Below are 21668 nucleotides of genomic sequence, written 5' to 3'. Positions count from 1 at the left end.
TCCCAATTTTGGTAGCAACAAAAGATTTGAAGAAATAAAATTCAGTCTAACTCCAAAGAATTATTATCAAATATATGCTGAAATTTGAAAAACAGAGATAAAAATCCAGATGTGTGTATTTTTCTTTAATGAGTCTAAGAATCTTATTTTTATAAATACGTATTAATACATTTTTTCATTTTTAAAGAGGTATTTTAAAACAGGGAATTAAAAAAGACAACTTTGAAATTAAAGATATATAGTATTATGGAAATATACATTAATATAAAAATATTTTCCTAGATTCTGGACAGATGAATAAGAGACATTAACCTTGAAGTAGACACAAGAATTATCCATCTATAACTGAATGTAAAAGGATTTTCTAAATCCATGACATTTCAACATTAAAAAGAAAGAGAGACGTTATCCACTTGACTGAAATAAAAGAGAAAAATCAATCCGTATATAAAACTGTAGAGAATATAATGACAGGGCCACATGATAGATCTAAGTCCCTGGCCAAATATTTTATTTCTTCCCCAAAACAAATAGTTTAATTAACCAAGGGCATAGACCGCTTAATTAGTTTTTTTTGGAAGGTTCATTATTATTTGTGAGGCACTATATACAGAATCATTACATAATAAGTAAAATTTGCTGACATTGGAATATTTCTGAAAACGGTTCTAATGGATAAATCTGTTTTGACAAAATATTGTCATTGAAAAATTTCTGATTTTTGCCATTTGATTCTGGTTACCATCATGAGGTGAGAGATGAAGCCATGAGGCATTTCTTCTGAGAGCAGTAGAAGTTACACAAGAGGTCCCAGAGAGCTGAAAGTGTGAGAGATTTGAGCAGCCCTTCACTGTAGGAACTCCCCAGGCTGTTTGGGACCTGAACCAGTTTGGGATGAATCTCTTCCCTTTTGGTACCGCTGCCCACTATGGTAGCTCAATGTACCTCATGCTACATCAGCTTGTGTCAGTCTGGAGGGTGACTAGACTGACAGAAGCTAGAGGCCAAAAGCCACCATGGCTTTTATTCCCTTAGGTTCCTGAGAAGTAGAATGATCCATTTCTTTGAGGGCAGGAGGAAGAGAAGCCAATATAAAAGGAGAATATGATCTGTAATCAAACCATGTTGCTATAAATGATACAGTTCCTCTGTTTTGATTTGGGCTCAACCTGAATATTGAAAAATCCAACTGCCACAGCAATATCAATTGCCATTTACCATACTCTGTTTGTTTCAGGACTATACACCATATGGAAAGCAAAGAGTTTAGAAGGTGGAGGGAATTAGTAAACTGCAACTAAGCCTGGGGATTTAATAAATTCATAAAAGATGCATAATGGCAAATTTAGGACAGAAAGAGTCAGCACATTGCCCAAATAAAGAATATAACTGCACAGGCCTAAAAACGTTTTATCAGGAAAGAGAAAAGCAGAAGAAAATAAAGCAGAATAGGCGGAAAAAAAATAATGTACTAATTATTTTTAAAATCATATTTCAATTTATTTAAAAATTGAAATACAAATAATCTCAAAAAAGAAAACTTTTTTAAAGGGTTCAATTCAAAGAAGACTTTTTACACAACAGTATCTCTGTTGTCAATATATTTAGTCTGTATCATACGGATTATACACCCATGCTGGTGGTTACTATATCAGCACTGTGTGACTCAGATATCATCAGGGCTTGCACGGGTGCTTTGATTTGTCTGCTGACTAAAGACAGGATCAAAAGCCTTCTCCAGTGAAGCTGTTTCTGAAACCATGTGAATGCCTTTCTCTTAGTTAAATATTTGAACTTAGTACAAATGACGTGGGAAAATCTTGTATTCATTTAGTAGATAAAATAAAAAGAAAATTATTTTTAAAAATGGGATAGAAGTATTTTAGAATAAATTTTTATTAAATTCAACCTCTTTCATTTTAAATTGTCATGAGATGAAGATTGTGCTTTAACATTTTTTCACAGTAATCTAATATTTAATAAAACGTAAACAAAGGTAACTCTCTTAGAAGTATTCTCCAAATAGAAGTATATGATAGGAAAATATTTCAATTCAAAACAAAATATTTCCTGTTTGTTCCTCTTCTTTTCTAATCTAATGTCAACAAATCCTTCAATGCTTATATGCCTTTGAGAATTATCTGTGGCTCTTACAGATTTTGTCACTGGACTTTAGGGAGAAAATGACTTGCAAGATTAGCAGGACTGGAAAAATGAACATCTGTTGGAAAAATGAACAGCTGCCTGTCTGAATTGCATGATGAGTAATCTGTTACTAAACATTTTCCTCACAAGTAGATTTCACTGCAATTAATATAATCTATTTAATCTATTTAGTATTCTTTACTGACTTAAGAACTTCAACTAGAATTTAAAAAAACCAAACCTCTCAAACCCACACCATCCCCACAAACAAACAAGAAACCCCAGGGAAGTAATTTTCACTGTCTCAGTTCTGTATTGCAATCTTTCATTGTAAAAATCAAATGTATCTTTTATTCACTGCTCATTTAGCATTATTGATAGTCTGCTTATTTTCAAAAGTTTCGTTTATTCTTCATCTCATTAATGCTGACAGCAAATAGGTTTACTTATTTTATGTATGCTTTTCAAACTTCCAGTGCAAGAAAGGATGTTCTTCTCCTTCAGGCTAACAAAATAATGAATGACATTTGAGTGAGACAAAGATTTGTCTTTAGGTGAACTCTGGAGCTACATGTCAACCTCTGAATTCCCAGTGGAAGAAAAGTTATTCTTTTATCATTTTTCTGTAGCCTCTGGTGAAGAGGACATCTTGATGTGTACAGGAAGATGCTGCAGAATTATTACCTAGTTTTTAAGTTAGAACAGCTTGAAGTTAAGACCAGCAAAAAATCACAAATCTACATGAAATTTTTGGCAGTTTCTTACTGCTTGTTACTCTAAAATTTCAAGAAGATATGGTGGCCTATTCCTTGCTGCATCTGAATATTGGGCATGCTCATAATTGTGAAGGAAAGGATGGCCAATGACATTTACTACATGAAAGAAAAATCTCTGCACCCATATTTTATGCCAAAGGGATCGCTTGAACAGCACATTGGACTTAAAATGTTGCTTTGAAGAAAGATGAAAACTTTTACAAGAAGATGTTTCGCTGTCAGCACCAGGCTTGATTGCCAGCCAACACAAGAATATCTGGTGTTATTTCTCACGTTGTGGGACATAATACCTAGTCTCCAGTCACCAGCTCAGACTAGATCTCCATTAGAATCTGTGTTTAACTTGCTGGCTCCAGAAGAATGGTTTGCACATGGTGGGGCATTTCAAATGCCCCAATGGTCCCTTTCTGATCAGACAACAGACCCATGTCCATGATAATGAAATAATCACTTAGAGATGTGTGCTTATTAGACTGGTTTTAGTTTCCATGAACAGAGTAAAAAACCAAAGATCACATAAAAGAGATTATCTATATGCTCTGGAAAGCAAATTTGTTGGGATTTTTCTCCTAGACAACATATTACAACTGATTTCTTTTTCAGTGATGCTAAAGTTGTATACAAAGCTTATCCATGCAGGTAGTCCTCTGCTTTGCTTTGTTTTGGTATTTATAACATCTATTTTACCCTTTTTTGAGAATGCTCTTTAATAATTGGACAATCTATTATCCAAATAATTTGGTATTATTTTCACAATAAATTTGCATTTTAAGTGTAATAGAATATGGATTTCCATACTTTTATAGTGCTACTTCAAACAAACAAAAAACCCAAACCCACAAAAATCCCCTAAGAAACATCAGCAACAAAAGTCCCAAGGTCAGAGCATCAAGCATAGCAGATCTAGATTTGATTTAGTGATTGAGTTTTACTGAGATAAAAGGAAATGTATGTCAGCAAACACATTTCATGAGTAGCCATACTGATGAAATACCTTTATGGTGCCACTATTTGTATTACTCTTCTTTTTCTTCACTTTTTTATGCATTCTTTCTAGTACCCCTCTCTCTTCTAGAGTATTACTGGTTTTACTTTCATTCCTCTTGTCAATTTCTTTTCAAGATTCCTGTAAATTAGCTGATTCCTTTTCTCACAGGAATGTGCATAAAAATACTATACTTCGTTACATTAATGTGAAAATTCTGTCATTTTCTCAGACTTAGTGACAAAATATTGATTCTGTGTTGCATATAAGGATAGAGAAGAGTGTGTGGGACATTGAACATTTCTGTTGGGAAGATCTTGCTCAGCTGAGAGATCAACATGATCATCTAAATATACTAAAATTTACCATAAATATTAAAGGAAAACAACAAAATGCTGCAGCACAAAATAGAGAATAGCTGACTGTAAATGATGGTATTTGTGTGTAGAGATAAATACTTCCATTTTGTAGAGAAGGAATTGGCTTGGCCACCTCCAAATGCCCATATACAGAGAGATTTTGAATATTGTGAGAAACGTTTGATAATACTCTGGTTTCTCTTATAAAGAGAAATGAAAATGGTTCTGCAACTCTAAATCTACATGGAAAGACGGGAAGGAAAAAGAAAAGGTGAAGGAATCAAGAAGGCATCGTTTGGAAATAAATCTAAAATGTGTAAAAAGTTTTAGTGAATTAGACTACACTTAATAGTTCACTCTGTTTCCCTGAAGACTGAGCCTTTTTTTTATTTAGACTCACAAATTTTCAAGATGTTTGACTGCTTTAGGAATATTGAGACAACTGTTTCGAACTTTACCTTTGTTAAAAATGTAGTAGATCAAATGGCTCTGAAAAGAATTTTAGGGGAATTTTCAGACACTCTCATTAATAATTGCAATATTTGTAATACTTGGCTGACTACCTGTCTGAAGGGTGGAAGAGTTCACTTCTCGATCAACACTATAAAATTTCTAAAACATCTATTTTGTTTTATGCTTAATTCTGTGGGAGTTCTTGGCTTGTGTATTTTTATTGATTCGTTTGATAAAAATGAGCTGAACATAAACCCAGGAACATTTTTTTTAAGAATAAGGTCTTTTTGTTTCTAGAATCTCAACAAAACAAAATTGTATACATTTAGTAATTTTGGTGAATAGATTGCTTAAGTATTTTTCTCTAAAATATATGCAAAATGTTATATTTTTCTTCACTCCTCGACCAATCTTGTAAAATGTTAAAGAAAGAATTCTTACAGTACTCTATTTTGACAGAGGAAAACGAAGTATTAAAACAGTATTTTTCCCCATATTTCTCTTTTTTTTCAGTGTGTAGTGAATGATAGCTTCTTTTGTGTTGTGCATAGCATTGCCTAAGCTATTTACTTATTTCTGACCTCAAGCAGAAATTGTCATTTGCAGCTGTTTTTTCATGAAAACTTACACTGCATAATTAGCAGTTTCACCTCTCTTTAATCATCAAAATGCTATATTATTGGGAACTGTGTGCTTCAACTTTGTCCTCTGTTTATTTGCATTTACTAATCTCAGTGTGAATGCACAAATCTTCATTATCAAGAAATTATGAACATAACCTGGTGAAATAATATTGACCAAAAAAAGTCACCTCCTTGAAACTGTTCTAATGATTTAGTAATGCTGAAAATATTCAAGTAATATTTCCTAAGGCAAAGTTTAGCATTTATTTTCCTGCTGAAGAAACTGGGTGCCTTATGAGTGGAATATAAAAATGCATTCTGTCCAAAATATGAATGTCAGATGGTAAGGCCCTGAGGCTGTCCAGCAACCTGTGTAACTCAGTGGAAGAATTAACATCTGTTTCTAGTATCATTGCTAAACCTGAAGAAAGTAAACCAAATGGATTTTGAGAGCACTAATATAGAAAACTTTTGTATTGTTTATGCCTATTGTGAATATTTTTTTCATCACTATCACTTGAATAAGGTACATTATAACAAGGAGGAATCACTGCTATGAAGATATTTCCAAATTACACGTGGATCAGTAATACCTCATCAAATGTTAACTCCTAAATCATTACTGTGGGTTTTAGAATATACTCAAATCTTAAAAGTTAAGGTACAGTATTCAATCTTTAGTCTCAAAGAGATTATTTAATCTTTCTCCACTATTCTTGAGAACTTTTGTAGAGTTTTTTCCTGAAGTATTAATTTGGTCATTTTTCTATTTATTGCACAGTATGTTTTCAGATTGAGTTTAAAAAAAATCACTTTCCTCGGTATTAATTGTACAAAATTTACATGTTGTGTGACCAACTATTTTAATATAAAACAAAATCTCCTTTCTCCTTTCCAAAATCTCATCTGTTGCAATGAGAGAGCAAAGTACAAGATTGTGCAGAATTAGAAACTCTCTTTTTTCTTAATCATATGAAAAGCTAGAAATACCTGCAGAAATTATATTTATTGACAATAATCAGTGGATATTGCTCTATTTTAAAATGCAGCTAAGCATATTCAGGTAATAGGAATATTGTTTTGAAGTGGTTCCTCAATAGTGACAGTAGCAAATACGGACTTCTATTAAAACTTGCATACTTTTAAATTACTGCCAGGAAGAGATTAAATGAGGTTTATCAGAAAACGAATCCAAGAAAGACTGATGATAAATCTTAAAAATTTCAGCAGCTTAATGTCTTATCTGAGAAACTTGTTCTGAATTTTTAAAACTGTGTTAATTAGTCTTCAGATTTTAACATTTAGTGAATAAAATATTTTAATTAGGATGGCATTAAAGCCTGGTAGCAAGGTAATTGTGCAGGAAACTATCAGGCTCCAAAATAATTCGGTTGTGTAGACACAGGACAGCAAACTGAATCTGGCACTGTTTTTCAAATCTTTAACTGGAGTTCATCATGGCTATTTTTAAATATATTGACAGTATACAAGGGCTGTTTCTTATGACACCTTGCTCATATAATGTAGCCGGGGTACATAAGCATGTCTGTGTTCTGGTTTTGTCATACTTTGCCTGTGGACAGCCAGCAGACAAATTGAATGTCTTTACATGCTAGTTAATACTGTCCCCTATTCTTATTATCCGTTTTGGAGTTCTCAGAATAGGAAGAAGCAGCTCAAATCTTTCTCCTTACAAAGTCTAGACATGCCTATTCCTTATGGAGTGTACTTATACTGCTTGTACTACTTACAGCAGATTGAATAGACATTTTATGTGACATCACTATTTTGGTGGAAACATCACCTCTGTGTAATCTTATTATGAATCTATGAAATTATGACTTCTCTCCTGAAGGAGTAAGTGCATTTCCTGTGTGTCTGAGTTCAGAGATAATGAGAATTACTAAGAATAGATTATTTTTTTGATGTAGGTGAGTGGACGATAAAAACAAACTCATAGTTCTGTTTATCCAACCATACGCAATCATTGTATTTCCACTACCACTGGGGAAATTTTTAACCTTTTGTTTGTTTTGTTTTCTGTTCTTTGGATGCTTCCTTGATAGCGATATATCATAAGTCACTAACAGAAATTAAAAAGAATTTGATTGAGAACTGAAGAAAAAAGAATCCAGATTCAATAGAGACAATCATCACTACATCAAACTTCTGATGCCTCACCTCAACTTTTAGTCCTCACACTTAATAAGAATTGACACAACCATAAGGATTTCCATCACTGTAATTTTAAATACTTCTGATATCTCACAGAATATTTTTAGTACATCTACAACAGTTCCAGGATCAGTGATAGATGAATTTATAGTATATATACAATGAAATAAATTAAGCTTCATTAAGAAGGGAATAGGGATACAGATGCAAAGTGTTCTTTAAAAAAGGATAGTATTTTAGTAATGCATTCCCCACCCCAAGACATTAAAAAACAAATGTCCTATTTCACTGCAGAGTAAAGGGGCAGGAGTAAAGTTTTTGATAGATCTATTAAAAAAAAAAAAAAAGAAAAAGAAGAAAAAAAAATCTGTGTCAAAATGAACTCATGGCATGCAAGAAAATAGTTTCCCAAAATAATTTAATTAAACTTGAATGAATCAAAACATTTTTTCCCCAAAATTATTTCTGAAGGCAAGCTAAATTTGCCTTGGAAGTACTTTTGCTCATACTTGAAGAAAGTCTAAGATGTATCTATTAAGTTTCTGAAATACTGAGAGATCTTTGAGAGATTTCAAAATAAGTTATCAAAGTTTCGATAGCAGTCCTTAGTAATCTTACATTTATCGGAAAGAGAAAATGAAATCACTGATTCTTAACAAGAAACACAGTTTTTAGTATGTCAAGCATTACATTTTCCAAAACATGAAAGCTGACCAGGGATGTCACTTGCAAAGCTGGGCAGGTGAGATTAATGAAGCATCTGTTGGGCCAGGAGCTGAGTGTCATAGCTACAATTGGTTTTTCCCATTTTATGGAAGGTACATGGCTACAGACAATTGTTTGTTTAAACTCATATATAAGAGCTGGCGTCCAGAAAAGACATATTAAGACATAAAAGCCTTCCCCTCCTCCCCACTTCCACACAGCCCCCCACTCCCCTCGCACTATGTCGTTATGTGTCTCACTTTTGATTTAACACCTCTCGAGAGAAGAAGCTTTTTCATCTTTGTCAGGACCTTTTTCAGGCCACACTCTGGTTTGTCTTTGCAGCCCTGACAGCAAAGCCGTAAAGTCTAGGTAAAAGGAAAAAGAATTACGCATAAAATATTTCTGTAAATACTCTGAAAGTACATTTACTTCAGAACCATCATTCTTATTCCAAGTATGAGGATTCTATATTTCTTCAATATTTAAATATATCCACTAAGTGACAGTGCAAACTCACTTGAATGCTTGAATTCATTAAATATTGTGGAACATTTATGGGTTTGCTGTGCCCTGATATAAGTTTTGTGCTAAGAAATCCACCAAAGACAATGCATGCTTCTGCTTATTTGTTTTTCAGTACCTCTCATTTCTGCTTAAATGCCATGACTGTGTTTATTTCCTGGTTTGTTTTTTGTTTATTTGTTTGTTGTTTTTGTTTTTTTTTTCTGGAATAAAATTGGTGTCACTAGATTTTTTTCCCCCTGTTACTGTCATTTTGTCTTAATAAAGAAAAAAAATTCTGATATACAGATTTCAGATACTTTAAAATGTATTTTCCAAATATAAAGATTTCAGATATTTAAAAATGCATTTTCTCTTGCTTCTTTTGTTCTGCCAATGTCCAATCAAATGCAGATCTCATCTTTCACTATTTCCTCTTTCTTGAAACCATTTCTTCTGCATTTGCATTATGTCTCTCTAAAGGAGAAAGGGACTGCATGGGGACAAGTCAGGGAAAAGATTTGAGGATAGATCTCTAATATCTGCTACTGTCTAAGGACAGGAGCAGTTCCTTGCCAAGGGTGGGAGACAGAATCCATCATTTTCCTTCTGTACGGAATTGACTATAGCCATAAGAAAAATAGCTTTATTCTGGCTGTCGATTTGCCTGTTGCATTGTTTTCCCAAGAGACTTTTTTTTTTCTTTGCTTTCCTTTAGATATTTAGATAACTTCTCCCATAAAGCAGTCCTAATGAATACATCACTTTTTCCCCAGGGAAAAAAATATTGACCAAAAGTCTGATTTCTAAATTTAAAATCTCTCCCTTGAAGTATTTTTTCACTGATCCTGCTAGAAAACATATTTTTATTATTGAACACAGAGAGCATAGTAGAAAATAAAAATAGGGCACTGAGGTGAAATGCATACATGAGAAACAATTCAAAATTTTATTTTCTTTTCAATATTTTAGATTTCCAGGTTCATTTCCATGCATGACAAAGGTCTGAATTTTTTGATTATCAAATTTAGATGTGATAAATTGTATAATTGAAATTTGAATAATCATAAATAGATTATCCTTGCCAAATAACATTTCTTCTGTTAGAAAGAAGGATGTGAATATTTACATTATTTTCCAAGCAATATTTTGCCATCCTTCAAGGGAATTATATACCTACTGAAGCAATGAGGAGAACAAAGAAGAGAGCTAAAATGTTCTTTGCTATCCATATTTAACTCAATCCTTCATACTCATATATACATTATTTTTGCGCAGGCTTTCTTAGGGTGAAATATTTATTACATTAATATTTCACTAATAATATAGATAACTTAATTTTAATAGCAATTGAGAAGCAGAATACTGTATGAACTACCCTTCCAAAATTCAGTTTTGATGTATATTTTTCAATTTATTTTTTTTAATTTTAAATTTTGCCTTTTTTTTTTTTCCTTTTTAAAGGATTATTGTAGCAGTATAAGTTTTCTCACAATATTCCTGAGGCAAATATAATGCTGTCTGTAAGTTTATATTAAGGCTATGTTGTAACAGACTATTTGAATTTTCTAGATATCATTTTCCCATAACCACCTCTGAATATACATATGTAAAATATATTTTTATGTAGTTTCCAAAGTCAAATTTCCAGGCTTTTATTTTTCGTTAAATATGTAACAGCTACGGATTTCTTCTGTGGAACAACTGGCTTCACACTCTGAAAAACAAAAATGAAAGGAAAGCGTGAAACTATTTTAAACCTGAAATTCCATTTATTTCTTCACTAAGTCAAATATCTTTAAAAACTGTGTTGTATAACTTATTAAGTTCTGTTCAATCTAAAATACTTCTCTGTCCTCTTAAGACTTATTGGGGAGAAGTGTGGAACCTGAGTAACATGAAAATAAAATGCTATTTGTAAGCTATTATTTTTTCTTTGCTTTTTCTTATTCCTTCAGTTTATATAAGCTTGAGCTAATGGCATTGGGAAAATTATGAGTTTTCCAGTAGATATGTATTTTCCAGCTTTAGAAATCTAAAGAAACTCCTTTGAGAGAATCCATAAAGATTCTAAAATATAGAATGGTAAAGGATGACAAGAAACAGACTCTGTGAAAGAAGAATATTTTGAATATTGAAATACTTTCCTGTTTTTGCAGATATGCCTGTTGCCATGGAGAGAGTGAATGATGAAAAATAATTTTAAAAAGACTTTTGAATTTAAAGAATAAGTATACTTGATATCAAGAAGCCAAATCTCTTTGGATTGCAATAGGCAGAGAGCCAGTGACTTAAAACACTAGGAGTATATCTATAAACTTCCAACAGCAAAAGTAAATTCACTCAGCACTCTAAAAATGTGGGTTTTTAAAGAATTGTGTAAATGTCTTACTTTAAGGATGTGCCATCTTCTCTCAGATGTCACAGACTTCTGTGAACAGCAGTTTTTGAGTTAAAGACCTCTAATTTTCCCCAGTACTTGGCACTCAGAACTTAACTTGGTTTCTTAACATGCTAATGAATTTTTAGGAAAACAAGATTAGGGATTCCATATTACTCCCAGATTAAATGAATTCCTAAAGCAACTGCTGTTTTGCAAATAAGAACTGTCAGATCTGGCTATTTCCTTTGATAGTGTCTCAGCATCTGCAGATGGGCCCCTTTGCCTTCTGTTTAATAAAAAGAAAATAAAATCAAACTTTAATGAATTATTTAGCTCTAATGTGAATTTATAAACAGAAATTAGAGCTGCAAAGCTGTTGTAACATAGGTGGCTCCACAAGAGGAGTTTGTGCTAAGGCTGGTATCTGACTACAGGGCAGGAAAGGATGTTTTGGGAGAATGCAGAAAATACATCCAAGGTTTATAGCTTTGGGCTCTGAATGTAGTAACGTTGAAATGTACTTCAAATCAGAAAAATTAGATCTTAGTTTAGCATTACAAAGATCTGAGCATCTTTGAACAAATCTCAATCTATATTTTTTTCTTTGCATTTTAGGCAAACCTCAGCTTCCAAGTACAGAATTGTTACTAAATGGGAAAAAACCCAACTTATCTATGTTTCATGGTACACTTCCAAATAAATGCAAGAATACACGATATCAAAAAAAGCAAACAAAAAAATAATTATTTCCAAGAGAATGTACATTATTCACCTCTAGCAATGAGATGATGGAAGTCAACACATTTATATTTCATTATCTTCCACAGGCTACAAAAAATTTTATTCTCATCTATTCCTCGCTTTTATCAGTGGGCAGTTTTAGAGATGAAAGAATACAAAACAATAGCCCCTACAAAAGGTTCTGGATCTGTCTTTAGAAGTATCTGTTTTCTTTAGGACAAGATAATAAGATCAATTATGCTGATTTGATGGGATATTGAGGATTAGTTTAGATTTCCAAATGAGTTTAAAATACTTAGGAAACTATTTATTTTGAAATTACTGTGACATTTTCTAGTTTTTATCAGTCTTGAGGTTTTTTTACATGCTCAAACCAATAATCTTATTTTTTCTTAGATTTTTAAATTTTGGTCTCAGAGCAACAGTTATGATCATATTGTCTGACTTCCTGCACAACATGGGCTATAAAATTTCATCTATTTATTTTATATCTTTCTATGTATAATTTTGATGGCCATTTAAAACTACTCATGCTACAGGTAGATTTAATAACCTTGTTGGGTGTTCTCATGCCTCTTTTAAGACTAAAATCAATTGTGCCATTTAGATCTGTAAGCATCAGTTACATCTGTAAGCTATCTGATAACTGCTTAACAGTGAAATTCTCTATGTCTCTGCATAAGTATATCCATTTTTTCCCAGAGTTAAGTAATTGATACTTTATATAAACTTTTATAGAATTTAAAATATAATAATCTCTGTAGAGTACATAAGAAATAAAAATAAAAACCAGAATCAGAATAAAGCTATAGCAACTATGGAAATCTGCTGTAAAAACATGGATTCGAATCATGCTAGAAAAAAGGAAAGCTAGGCAGCCTGGACAGGATTAAAGTCATAGGTTGTGGCAGGTAAAATAAGAAGGGAATAGATTACTGAGAAAATACCAGATAATGGCCACAGCAGATGAAAATTATGTTTCTGGTTGGAAATAACAGTATCCCAGGAGCATAGTTCAAAAGGTTGAACTATGATATGAAGAAGACTTCGAAATGCAATTGAGTGAGTTTTATGCAAAATGAAATGAAAATTCCTGAATTGTAGGTTTGATTGTTTGTTTTTTTTCCCAGAGGAAAAAGCAAGAGATTCTGTAAATGTACTGTATTGTCTTTGATGTTTTATATGAAACATCTCCAGTGCTAGGTAGAAAATGCTAGAGGTCCTTTCTCCCTGTTTTCCTTTCCTCATAATAAGGAAAAGAAAACATTTTGCTTTTTGAAGAAACTGTGTCCTTTGGGTTACATCTGCAGACAGTGATCTATCTCACCTGAAAAAACCTGCACCCAAAGTGCTCTTGGTTTGCTGACAATTTTCCTGGCAGTATACGGATCTGTGTTGTACTGCATCTTTTCAAACAAGGAATTATTTTCTTACAAGCCAAGTCTTAGTAATTCACATTCTTAGTTTCTTTTCCTTTTTTGCTTGTATCAGCCTGTAGTAACCTGTGATAAATGCATTTGTTTTAAGTAAATAATTTGCTTATCACTGAATAGAAAAGTGATATCTACAGAAATCAGGGATTAAATCAACAGAAAGATGAGAGGAGATTACTTGAAGAAATAATGCATTTGTAATAAGAAAGAAGGTGCATAAAATGAAGTCCAAGTGATTCATTTCAAGTAGTCAGCAAAAGGCTTAAAAGCACCACATAAGCATTGTGAAAGTTTGCCAAAAAAAGTTTGCTAAAGACCACTGGAAAAAATACTAGTATGAAGTATCTATTCTTGTAACAATTACAGAGCAGGTAGTGAAAGCTAAGTACATTCACACAGCTGGAAAGGAAACATGTCTTCACCCTCCAGCATCCTTCTGGTTTCTTCCTCATCTTTCTGTGCAATCACACTTTTTCCAGAGATAGCCTTTGCCCTCCTCTGTGCAGGGGCTTGGAAGGGTGCCATGAATCTGGAAGGAAAATATGAACATAGGGAGATTGTGAATGGAAAGAGAATAGTTTAGTAGAGTTCCTGGTGATTTTGGTTTCAATATTTTGCTTTTGTATTGATAGACCTTGGGCTACTGTAAAGCTCATCCAAGCTCACCTGAGTGGACCTGAGATCTTTCAGTAGGCAATTTATGGACCTTGGGAAGTCTGAAGAAGAGATTGAACTTTGAGATAGACAGGGCTACCTGATTAAAGGCTTTTAAAGGATAAGATATCCCCATAGGACAGACTGTGTAATTCTAGTGTGGTTTCTGCTTTTGATGTTTGGTTATCAATAGCTAATTTTTTAATGCGACTTTTTTTGGTGATTTTTCTTTTTTAAAAGTGTCATCATCTACCCTGTCATAAAAAAACCCAACAAATGTATTATTCAATACTTATATGGAAAAGGAATTTTTTGTATGGACAAATCATCCAATTAAAATTTTGCAGTGAGAAATAAAGTAAGCATTAGCAGTGAGAATTCCTAAACTAGGAGTTTTTCCCAAGGGATTTGCAGAAGTACTATTATTTGACCCACTTAAAACCTGGTGGACATCATCTCTCAACCATTCTAGAGGGAAAGTGATCCCCGTATAGAAAGGACTTTTATTGTTCAGTCTTCTAATACTTTAATAAAGGCCAAAGACAACTGAAATTAATGACAATATACAGAACTGAAATGCTTTTGTCTCTTTAGAGAACTGAAAAAGTATAGAAAACATTTTTACCTTCAGCAGAGTTTATTGATATTTTTATGTCCCAAATGCGTCTGATTTATTCTTTAATTAAAGATATTGCTTTATGAGAATGGGTAAAAATTGATTTTTAATCTAGTAGTTATATCAGCAGGTGGGTTATTTAGGAAGAAATCTGTAAAATTCCATGCCTCAGGTAAAGGGACACCCATTCCAATTGTCATTTAGTTATTCAATAAAACAAAATAATAATAATAAAAACTTCTGCAAGAAACTTTTATTTGTTATTGCCATTCCTTTGAGGGGGGAAAGGGTTTCACAAATATCTGTTTAATCTTATCTATTGTTACGTTTGTCTGTTTCAGTAGTAATTCCTTTAATCTTTTTAAACTAAAGGGAGACATTCCTATGTTCACAACAATAATTGGAAAATTTGCTTTGCATTGGAAGATGCAAAGATAGAATATTCTGATTTTAATACCTTTATGTAGGATAAGATTACAAAAACTTATTTTTTCCTTGAAAGAAAGTGGAAACTGAAATACTATTTGATATGTGTATTTCTACAAGTAATTATTGAGAAACTATTAATTGCTAGAAAAAACTCAGTGCCACTTTTAAAATCTGACCAAATGCATACTTTTGATTAATGACAATTGATAGAGTAGTTCACAAAGAATATTTCTGACATGATACCTTCTTGATTCTATCGGCCCTGAAATGACTCTCCCTACAAAGTTAGTTCTACAATTAGTCTGAGATTATAATTAGCAACAAATTAATGCTGCCGACTGACTCCATCAAATTTAAAACAGTATCTGAAATGTTGAAGTTCCTCTATATCATATAGAAAAAATCCTTATAGTGCAGGTTTTTTGTTGCTGTAGTTTTGTTTTTGTTTTTGTTTTTTTTTTTTTTAAACAATGGTAAATTTAAACAATTTTAATAGACACTTGTATTGCAGAAAATGCTTGGGATCACCACAGCCTAGCATGGTTTTGTGTCAGAGAATCCCAAATTACTTTCTGAATCATTACAAACTTCATTTCACCCCCCATTTTCCAGAGATTTTGAAAATGTTAGAATGAATTTTAACCTCTTGGAAATACTTGTTGGAATATTTATACTTCCTTTTTTCACCTTGAGTACAGTAATGAAATTACCCACACGTATTGCAAAAGGATAAATCTACTATTTACTATTTTTCTTTGAGTACAATCGATACATATCCATTTGAACAAAAGTAAGGATGTCTTAGAAGAATGATGCAGTCATGATCTTATTCAGTTGTCAGTGATTCAGGGGCTGCTTGTGATGCTGTAGATCAGAAAATTAAAAAATGGTGGCCATATATGACAATAAAATAGAAAATAAATTACAGTTTGTCAAAACCTTTATGGCATTGGAATGCAAACTGTGACAGTGATTAATTTTTGTATGTGTGAAAAAATCCTAATTTTTTGGCTATAAAATTCAACCTTAAAATTTGTGAAGTTTATTCCATGTGACAATGGGTATCCTTGAAAACATAGAACAAAAATATAATGCAGAACTTTTTGTTAATGATAATACATTTTTTCACTATCAAGGCAGAATGCCAATTTAGTGTCTCACAACGGACAAAAAGATAGTATTATATCTCTTTACTATAGATCATGTATATGATTTACTACTGGTTGCAATTCTACCCCTGATCATTAGACTTTCATCACCACTTAATTCTCAGCTTTTTGAAATTTGTTTCCATCTGGTACCTGTACCCACATACATGGAAAAAATTTAAGACCAAGTCCACATGCAAGCTTTGAAACATATAATCAAAAACCAGTATAAAATATTCATCTTGTTCATGAATTAGGAAGCAATATGTTTATTTCTTTATTAGCAATCTGAGAGGAAGAATTTTTCCTTTGGGAGCAATGATGCTCCTGAAGTGTATCTCCATAAGGATATTCACACCGATTAGGTGTGAGATTAGGTTTCTATCCTGGTTTTCTACCTCTACCAAGTTTGTACTTGAGTGCTATTAGTTAGCATTTTCCTTGACAAGTAAATAAACAAATCAACCAATAAACCACTGCAATATTTGTAATACTGGTTTAGCGGGTCAGAAACTGGGAAGAACTTTTATGGACTGAGATATCGGCATGTTTTTCCAAGAGTGCTCTACTTCTCTTCAAATTCTCTGACTATACCAGAGGTTATGTAGCCAGTTAAAATGTCTTTCAGCTTCTGCAGATAAGGATAAAGAGTAGTTTACCTTACTGCCCTAGACATTGCAAAAAAAAAAAGCTGTTAAAACCATGTTGATTCTCAGAAAAGGTGAGATAATATTGTCAGCCAGAAATAGGAGGCGTTACTTCTCTTGGGAGGTCTGTGGACAGAGATGTCGTCTTCACTCTCAATTATATTATTTGAACACTTGAAAAGAGGATACATAACCTCAGCACATATTGAGCACTGTGTGATCAGCAGCCTTCATTGCTTATTTCTCTTGCTTGTACATGTTTGCACTGTTTGGTCTAACCATCTGTAGTCAACAGGCTCTTCATTTAAACAAGCATCTTAGGATCATCTGTATGAAAATATTAGACAGATATGCAGAGCTTTGAGTCAGTGGCTACTTTGGATGCAGCACATGGGAGCTCCAAATATTGCCAATGGTTTCTCAAAACGTTGAATGTATCAGTTAATCATTGACTAATTAACTGGCATCCCTATCAAGCTATGATCATTATTACACAATTTATAATGTAACTATAAAGCTGTTCTGATCATTGAAATGGACCTTGTAATAGCAGAGCACTGTTATTTCTGCACTTTCTATGGAATGTGATGACCACAAAAATAACATACATAAATATACATTTTCTTTGTCAAACTTATCTCACTTATTTCTTGTAATTATGCTGCTGTCCCATCTTCACAAATTTAAATTTCAAAAATTAATATAATGTGCTACATACATGAGATCTGTTAGCATAGACTGAAGAGTTCTGTATTTCTACAGCTGAGAGAGAGAAAATGGCATAATACTTCAATATTATACAGGTAACCTGTGTTTGGAAACTCCTAATCTGGTGTTCTCCTATACTTCTTTTTCTAACAGAAATTTACTTGTGATTTCCAGGTAGTATACCTGGATCATCTCATTCAGTAAGCTCACAGTTTCACTAGTTTTACTAGGAGTATTTTAACAAGGATATAGGTTTGTTAAGAAAGATCTTTATAATGATGGTTGGTAGTATCAAAATTAGACAGCTTGCAGGGTTGTTATCCCCATTTCCAAAACATAGAGTGAAACACACTTTAAAAATAAAGTTTCAATAGCACAACCTGCAGGAATACAGTTGACATAGTGGCATAACGACATGTGATAATTTTAATGGTAAATTAGAGCACTGGTTTTAGTCTGGCTTTGACAAGTACAACTGAACTCTAAGATGCCAAACCATAAATATCCATCAGCCCTATTAATGCTATCCTGTGTGGTAGATTGACCACCACAGCTGTTTGCTACTTGCCCCTCAGCGGGATGGTGGAGAGAATTGGAAGAGCAAAACCTGAAAACTTTCGGGTATAGATAAAGACAGATTTATAAGTGAAATAAAGCTGTACATGTAAGTAAAGCAAACAAGGAATTTATTCATTCTTTCTCATCACCAGGCAATTTTTTCCACATACCCACAGACTTTAGACAAATTTAAGCAAAGGTCCAGATGCAGTCTTTGAAATATATCATTAAAAGTCAAGATACACATGGCTGCTGACAAAGTCCTGAATAATTGATACTTCCATGGAGGCAAGTATAAAGGTTACCTGGGAAGACAAACACCATAACCACAAATGCCTCTCCTTCCTGATCCTTTCCCTGAGATTTTTAGCTGAGCCCAGCATCATATGGTATGGGACATCAGGATGTCCCTTTGGCCATTCATTTTAAGCTGTCCTGCTTGTAAGCCTTCCCAAAACCTTGTGTACTCCCAGCTTCCTCTCTGTAAAGTAGGGTGGGAAAAAGAGAAAACATTGACACTACGTAAGCACTGCTCAGCAATATCTGAAATATTGGTGCTTTATCAACAGTGGTTTAGTCACAAATCCAGAACACAGCACCATATTAACAATTAACAAATTAAACAAAAAACAACTCCATCCCAGGCAGATCCAATCCATTCAGTTCTGGATTTTTTATTTATTTATTTTTTTAATGTTCATTTTTTTTGCTTAAAACATTCCCCCCCCCCCCCCCCCAGTAAAAGGATAATCCACATACAGAAAGAGAACAGGAGCAGTGTACTCAGAAAAAAGTACAGATTGCTCAGGGTGTATAAAGCTAGTTCATGTACTACCAGACTAGGCACTTAAGAAAGGGTAGGAAATGGGTGCTTGCATCTATTGATTAGTAAGAATAGCAACTAGAAATCAAATGAAGAATCAATGTTAAGCCAAAAGGGTAAAACAGAACTTCCTTAAATACAGTTAGAGCAAAATAGGTTAGTTAGTTTTCATACTTATCTGTCTTTGTTGTGTACTATATTCTGGAAATATTGTAAATTATATATTATTTACACATAGATAATGAAATTGTTATTAACTATGTATGTATTTACTGAAATACAAGTTTACTATATGGCATTACTGTGCACTTCTAATCAACGCAACAGATACAGCATGGTAAAAGAAGAATAAATGTATTCTTACATAAGAAAAGAAATGTTAGTCAGGAAAACCAAATTAAATTAATTACTTTTATATTTTTTCTTTTTTTTTTTCCTTAACAAGGACTTATGGCAATACAGAGGAACTAAAACTTTTTTAAACTTATTTAAGGTTGAAGCCTTTCTGAAATTGTTAATGTGATTTCCAAGCAATCAGGAACATTAGGCATTAAAAATTTGGTTTTATGTCCTTGGGGAAAGAAATTAATAGACATAAAAGATTCTCTATCTTAATCTATATATTTATAATATGTACATAGTTCTTGTCATTGCTTTAAGCATTAATTAATATTAAACAGCACTGAAATTACAATTTGCAGAACCAGCCTTCTGGGACTTAAGGAGTCATGAATAAAGCCTAGGTTTTCCTTTGCAGAAGCTCTTAGCTGCATCTTCGACTGCTGGTGTACTGCTACAGGTCATGTGCTGCTGCAGCTGGGCACTGGCTCAGTGTCTGCCCCTCCAAAGTTCATGTGTGAAGTTCCTCTCCGCAGTCACCCATCCTTGGTCTCTTATTCCAAATCCCCTGACAGCAGGACCAGCAACCTCAGAATTCTGGCTGTTTCTCCCTTCCATATCCATGCTACACTTTCACCCTTTCTCAAAGGTTGTTAAGTTTCAGAAGAAAAAAGGGAAAATATAGGAAAAAGAAATTAAAAAAGAAAAAATGGAACAGGGACAAGGGAAAGGGAAGAGAAAAAGAAAAAGGCAAGTAGCTCTTTGAATAAGTTTTTTACTTTATTTCTTTTCTGTCTCATTCGGATTCTGCTGTTTCCGTTTGAAAGCCTTCCAAGTACTAGAAATCACGGCATCTTCATAACAGACAGATAGACAACTATAGCAAGCTGCCTTCCCCCTGGCCTGGACAAATTACTTCCAGTCACTGTAGCAGATTCAGCACGTAATACAGAGAATGCTGGCCTGTGTAGCATCACACAAGTATCATCCACCTGATGTGACCCTGACTGCCTCTGGTAATTGAAGATGAAAAATGAATGTGACCCCTTCTGTTTTGCTGTACACTTTTCCAGTGTATGGGAATCACCCCTCTGGTTTATACAAACAATATAATTTCTGCAGTTTCTTTACACTTGCGTTTTCTCTGCAGGCAATTTCAGGTAGGTGCACGTCAATGCACACATCCCATTGTGGTAATGGCTCGTGTCCATGCTGAGACTGGTGACGAGTGGGGTCCCTCAGGGGTCAGTACTGGAGCCAGTGCTGCTCAGCACCTTTGTTTAGCAACATGGACAGTGGGATTGAGTGCAGCTTCATCAGATTTGCTGTTGACACCAAGCTGTGTGGTGCAGTCAACACGCTGGAGGGAATGGAGGCCATCCAGAGGGACCAGGACAGGCTTGAGAGCTGGACCTGTGTGAAGTTCAACAAGTACAGGGTCCTAAACCTGGGCCATGGCAATCCTAAGCACACTTACATGTTTGGTGAAAAGTGACTGAGTGCAGCCCTGCAGAGCAAGACTTGAAGGAGATAGTTCATTAAAAACTCATTGTAAGACAGCAGTGTGTGCTCACAGCACAGAAAGACAAATCCTTGCTTATTTCCAAAGGGATGAGGCCAGCAGTTCAAAGGGTGGATTCTCACCCTCTGTTGTGCTCTGGTAAGACTGCACCTGGAGTGCAGGGTACAATTCTGGTGAAACCAGCATAAGGATGACATAGAACAGTTGGAGCAAGTCCAGAGGAGGGTCAGGAAACAGATAAGTGTGCCTTCCATAAAAATCCAGACTGAGAAAGTTGGGACTGATTAACCTAGAGAAGAGAAGGTTGTGTGGAAAGCTCACAGCAACCTTTCCATATACAAAGTGGGCCTGCAGAGGTGCCAGAGAGGGACTCTTCATCAGGAATTGTAGTGATAGATCAAGGAGTAATGGGTACAAATTGAAAGGGAGGAAATTGAGGTTACATATTAGGAAGAAATTCTTTACTTTGTGGGTGGTGAGACACTGGAACAGGCTGCCCAGGGAGGTTATGTATGTTATGTATGTCCCAACCCTGGAAGTGTCCACAGCCACATTGGAAAGTCTTGAGCAACTTGTTCTAGTGGGAGATGTCCCCGATATTTGATGTTTAAGATCCATTTCATTCTGTTAAATTTCCAACCCCTTAACATTCTATGATTTTATGATTAATTTTCCTCCCTGTTGTTTATTACTTTTGGAAGTGAGGTTTACCAATACTGACAATATATGATTCCCTTTGTAAAGTTATATCCATTTTCTTATTAGCATATTATTGGTTATACTACAGAAACCATTTTATCTTTAGTCCACCTGTTAACTGCTCAAATTCACAACACTTAGTTTTTACCATATTAATAAACTAATCTAGCCAGTTAGTCAGGGTCCTTTAAAGAGGAGACATTATTGCTAGTGGCATATGCATTGAAATATTTTTGACAGTTT

Source organism: Sturnus vulgaris, chromosome 1 (genome assembly GCF_052056855.1).
Source record: "Sturnus vulgaris isolate bStuVul1 chromosome 1, bStuVul1.hap1, whole genome shotgun sequence".
NCBI lineage: Eukaryota > Metazoa > Chordata > Aves > Passeriformes > Sturnidae > Sturnus > Sturnus vulgaris.
Note: the sequence above shows the minus strand (reverse complement) of the source record.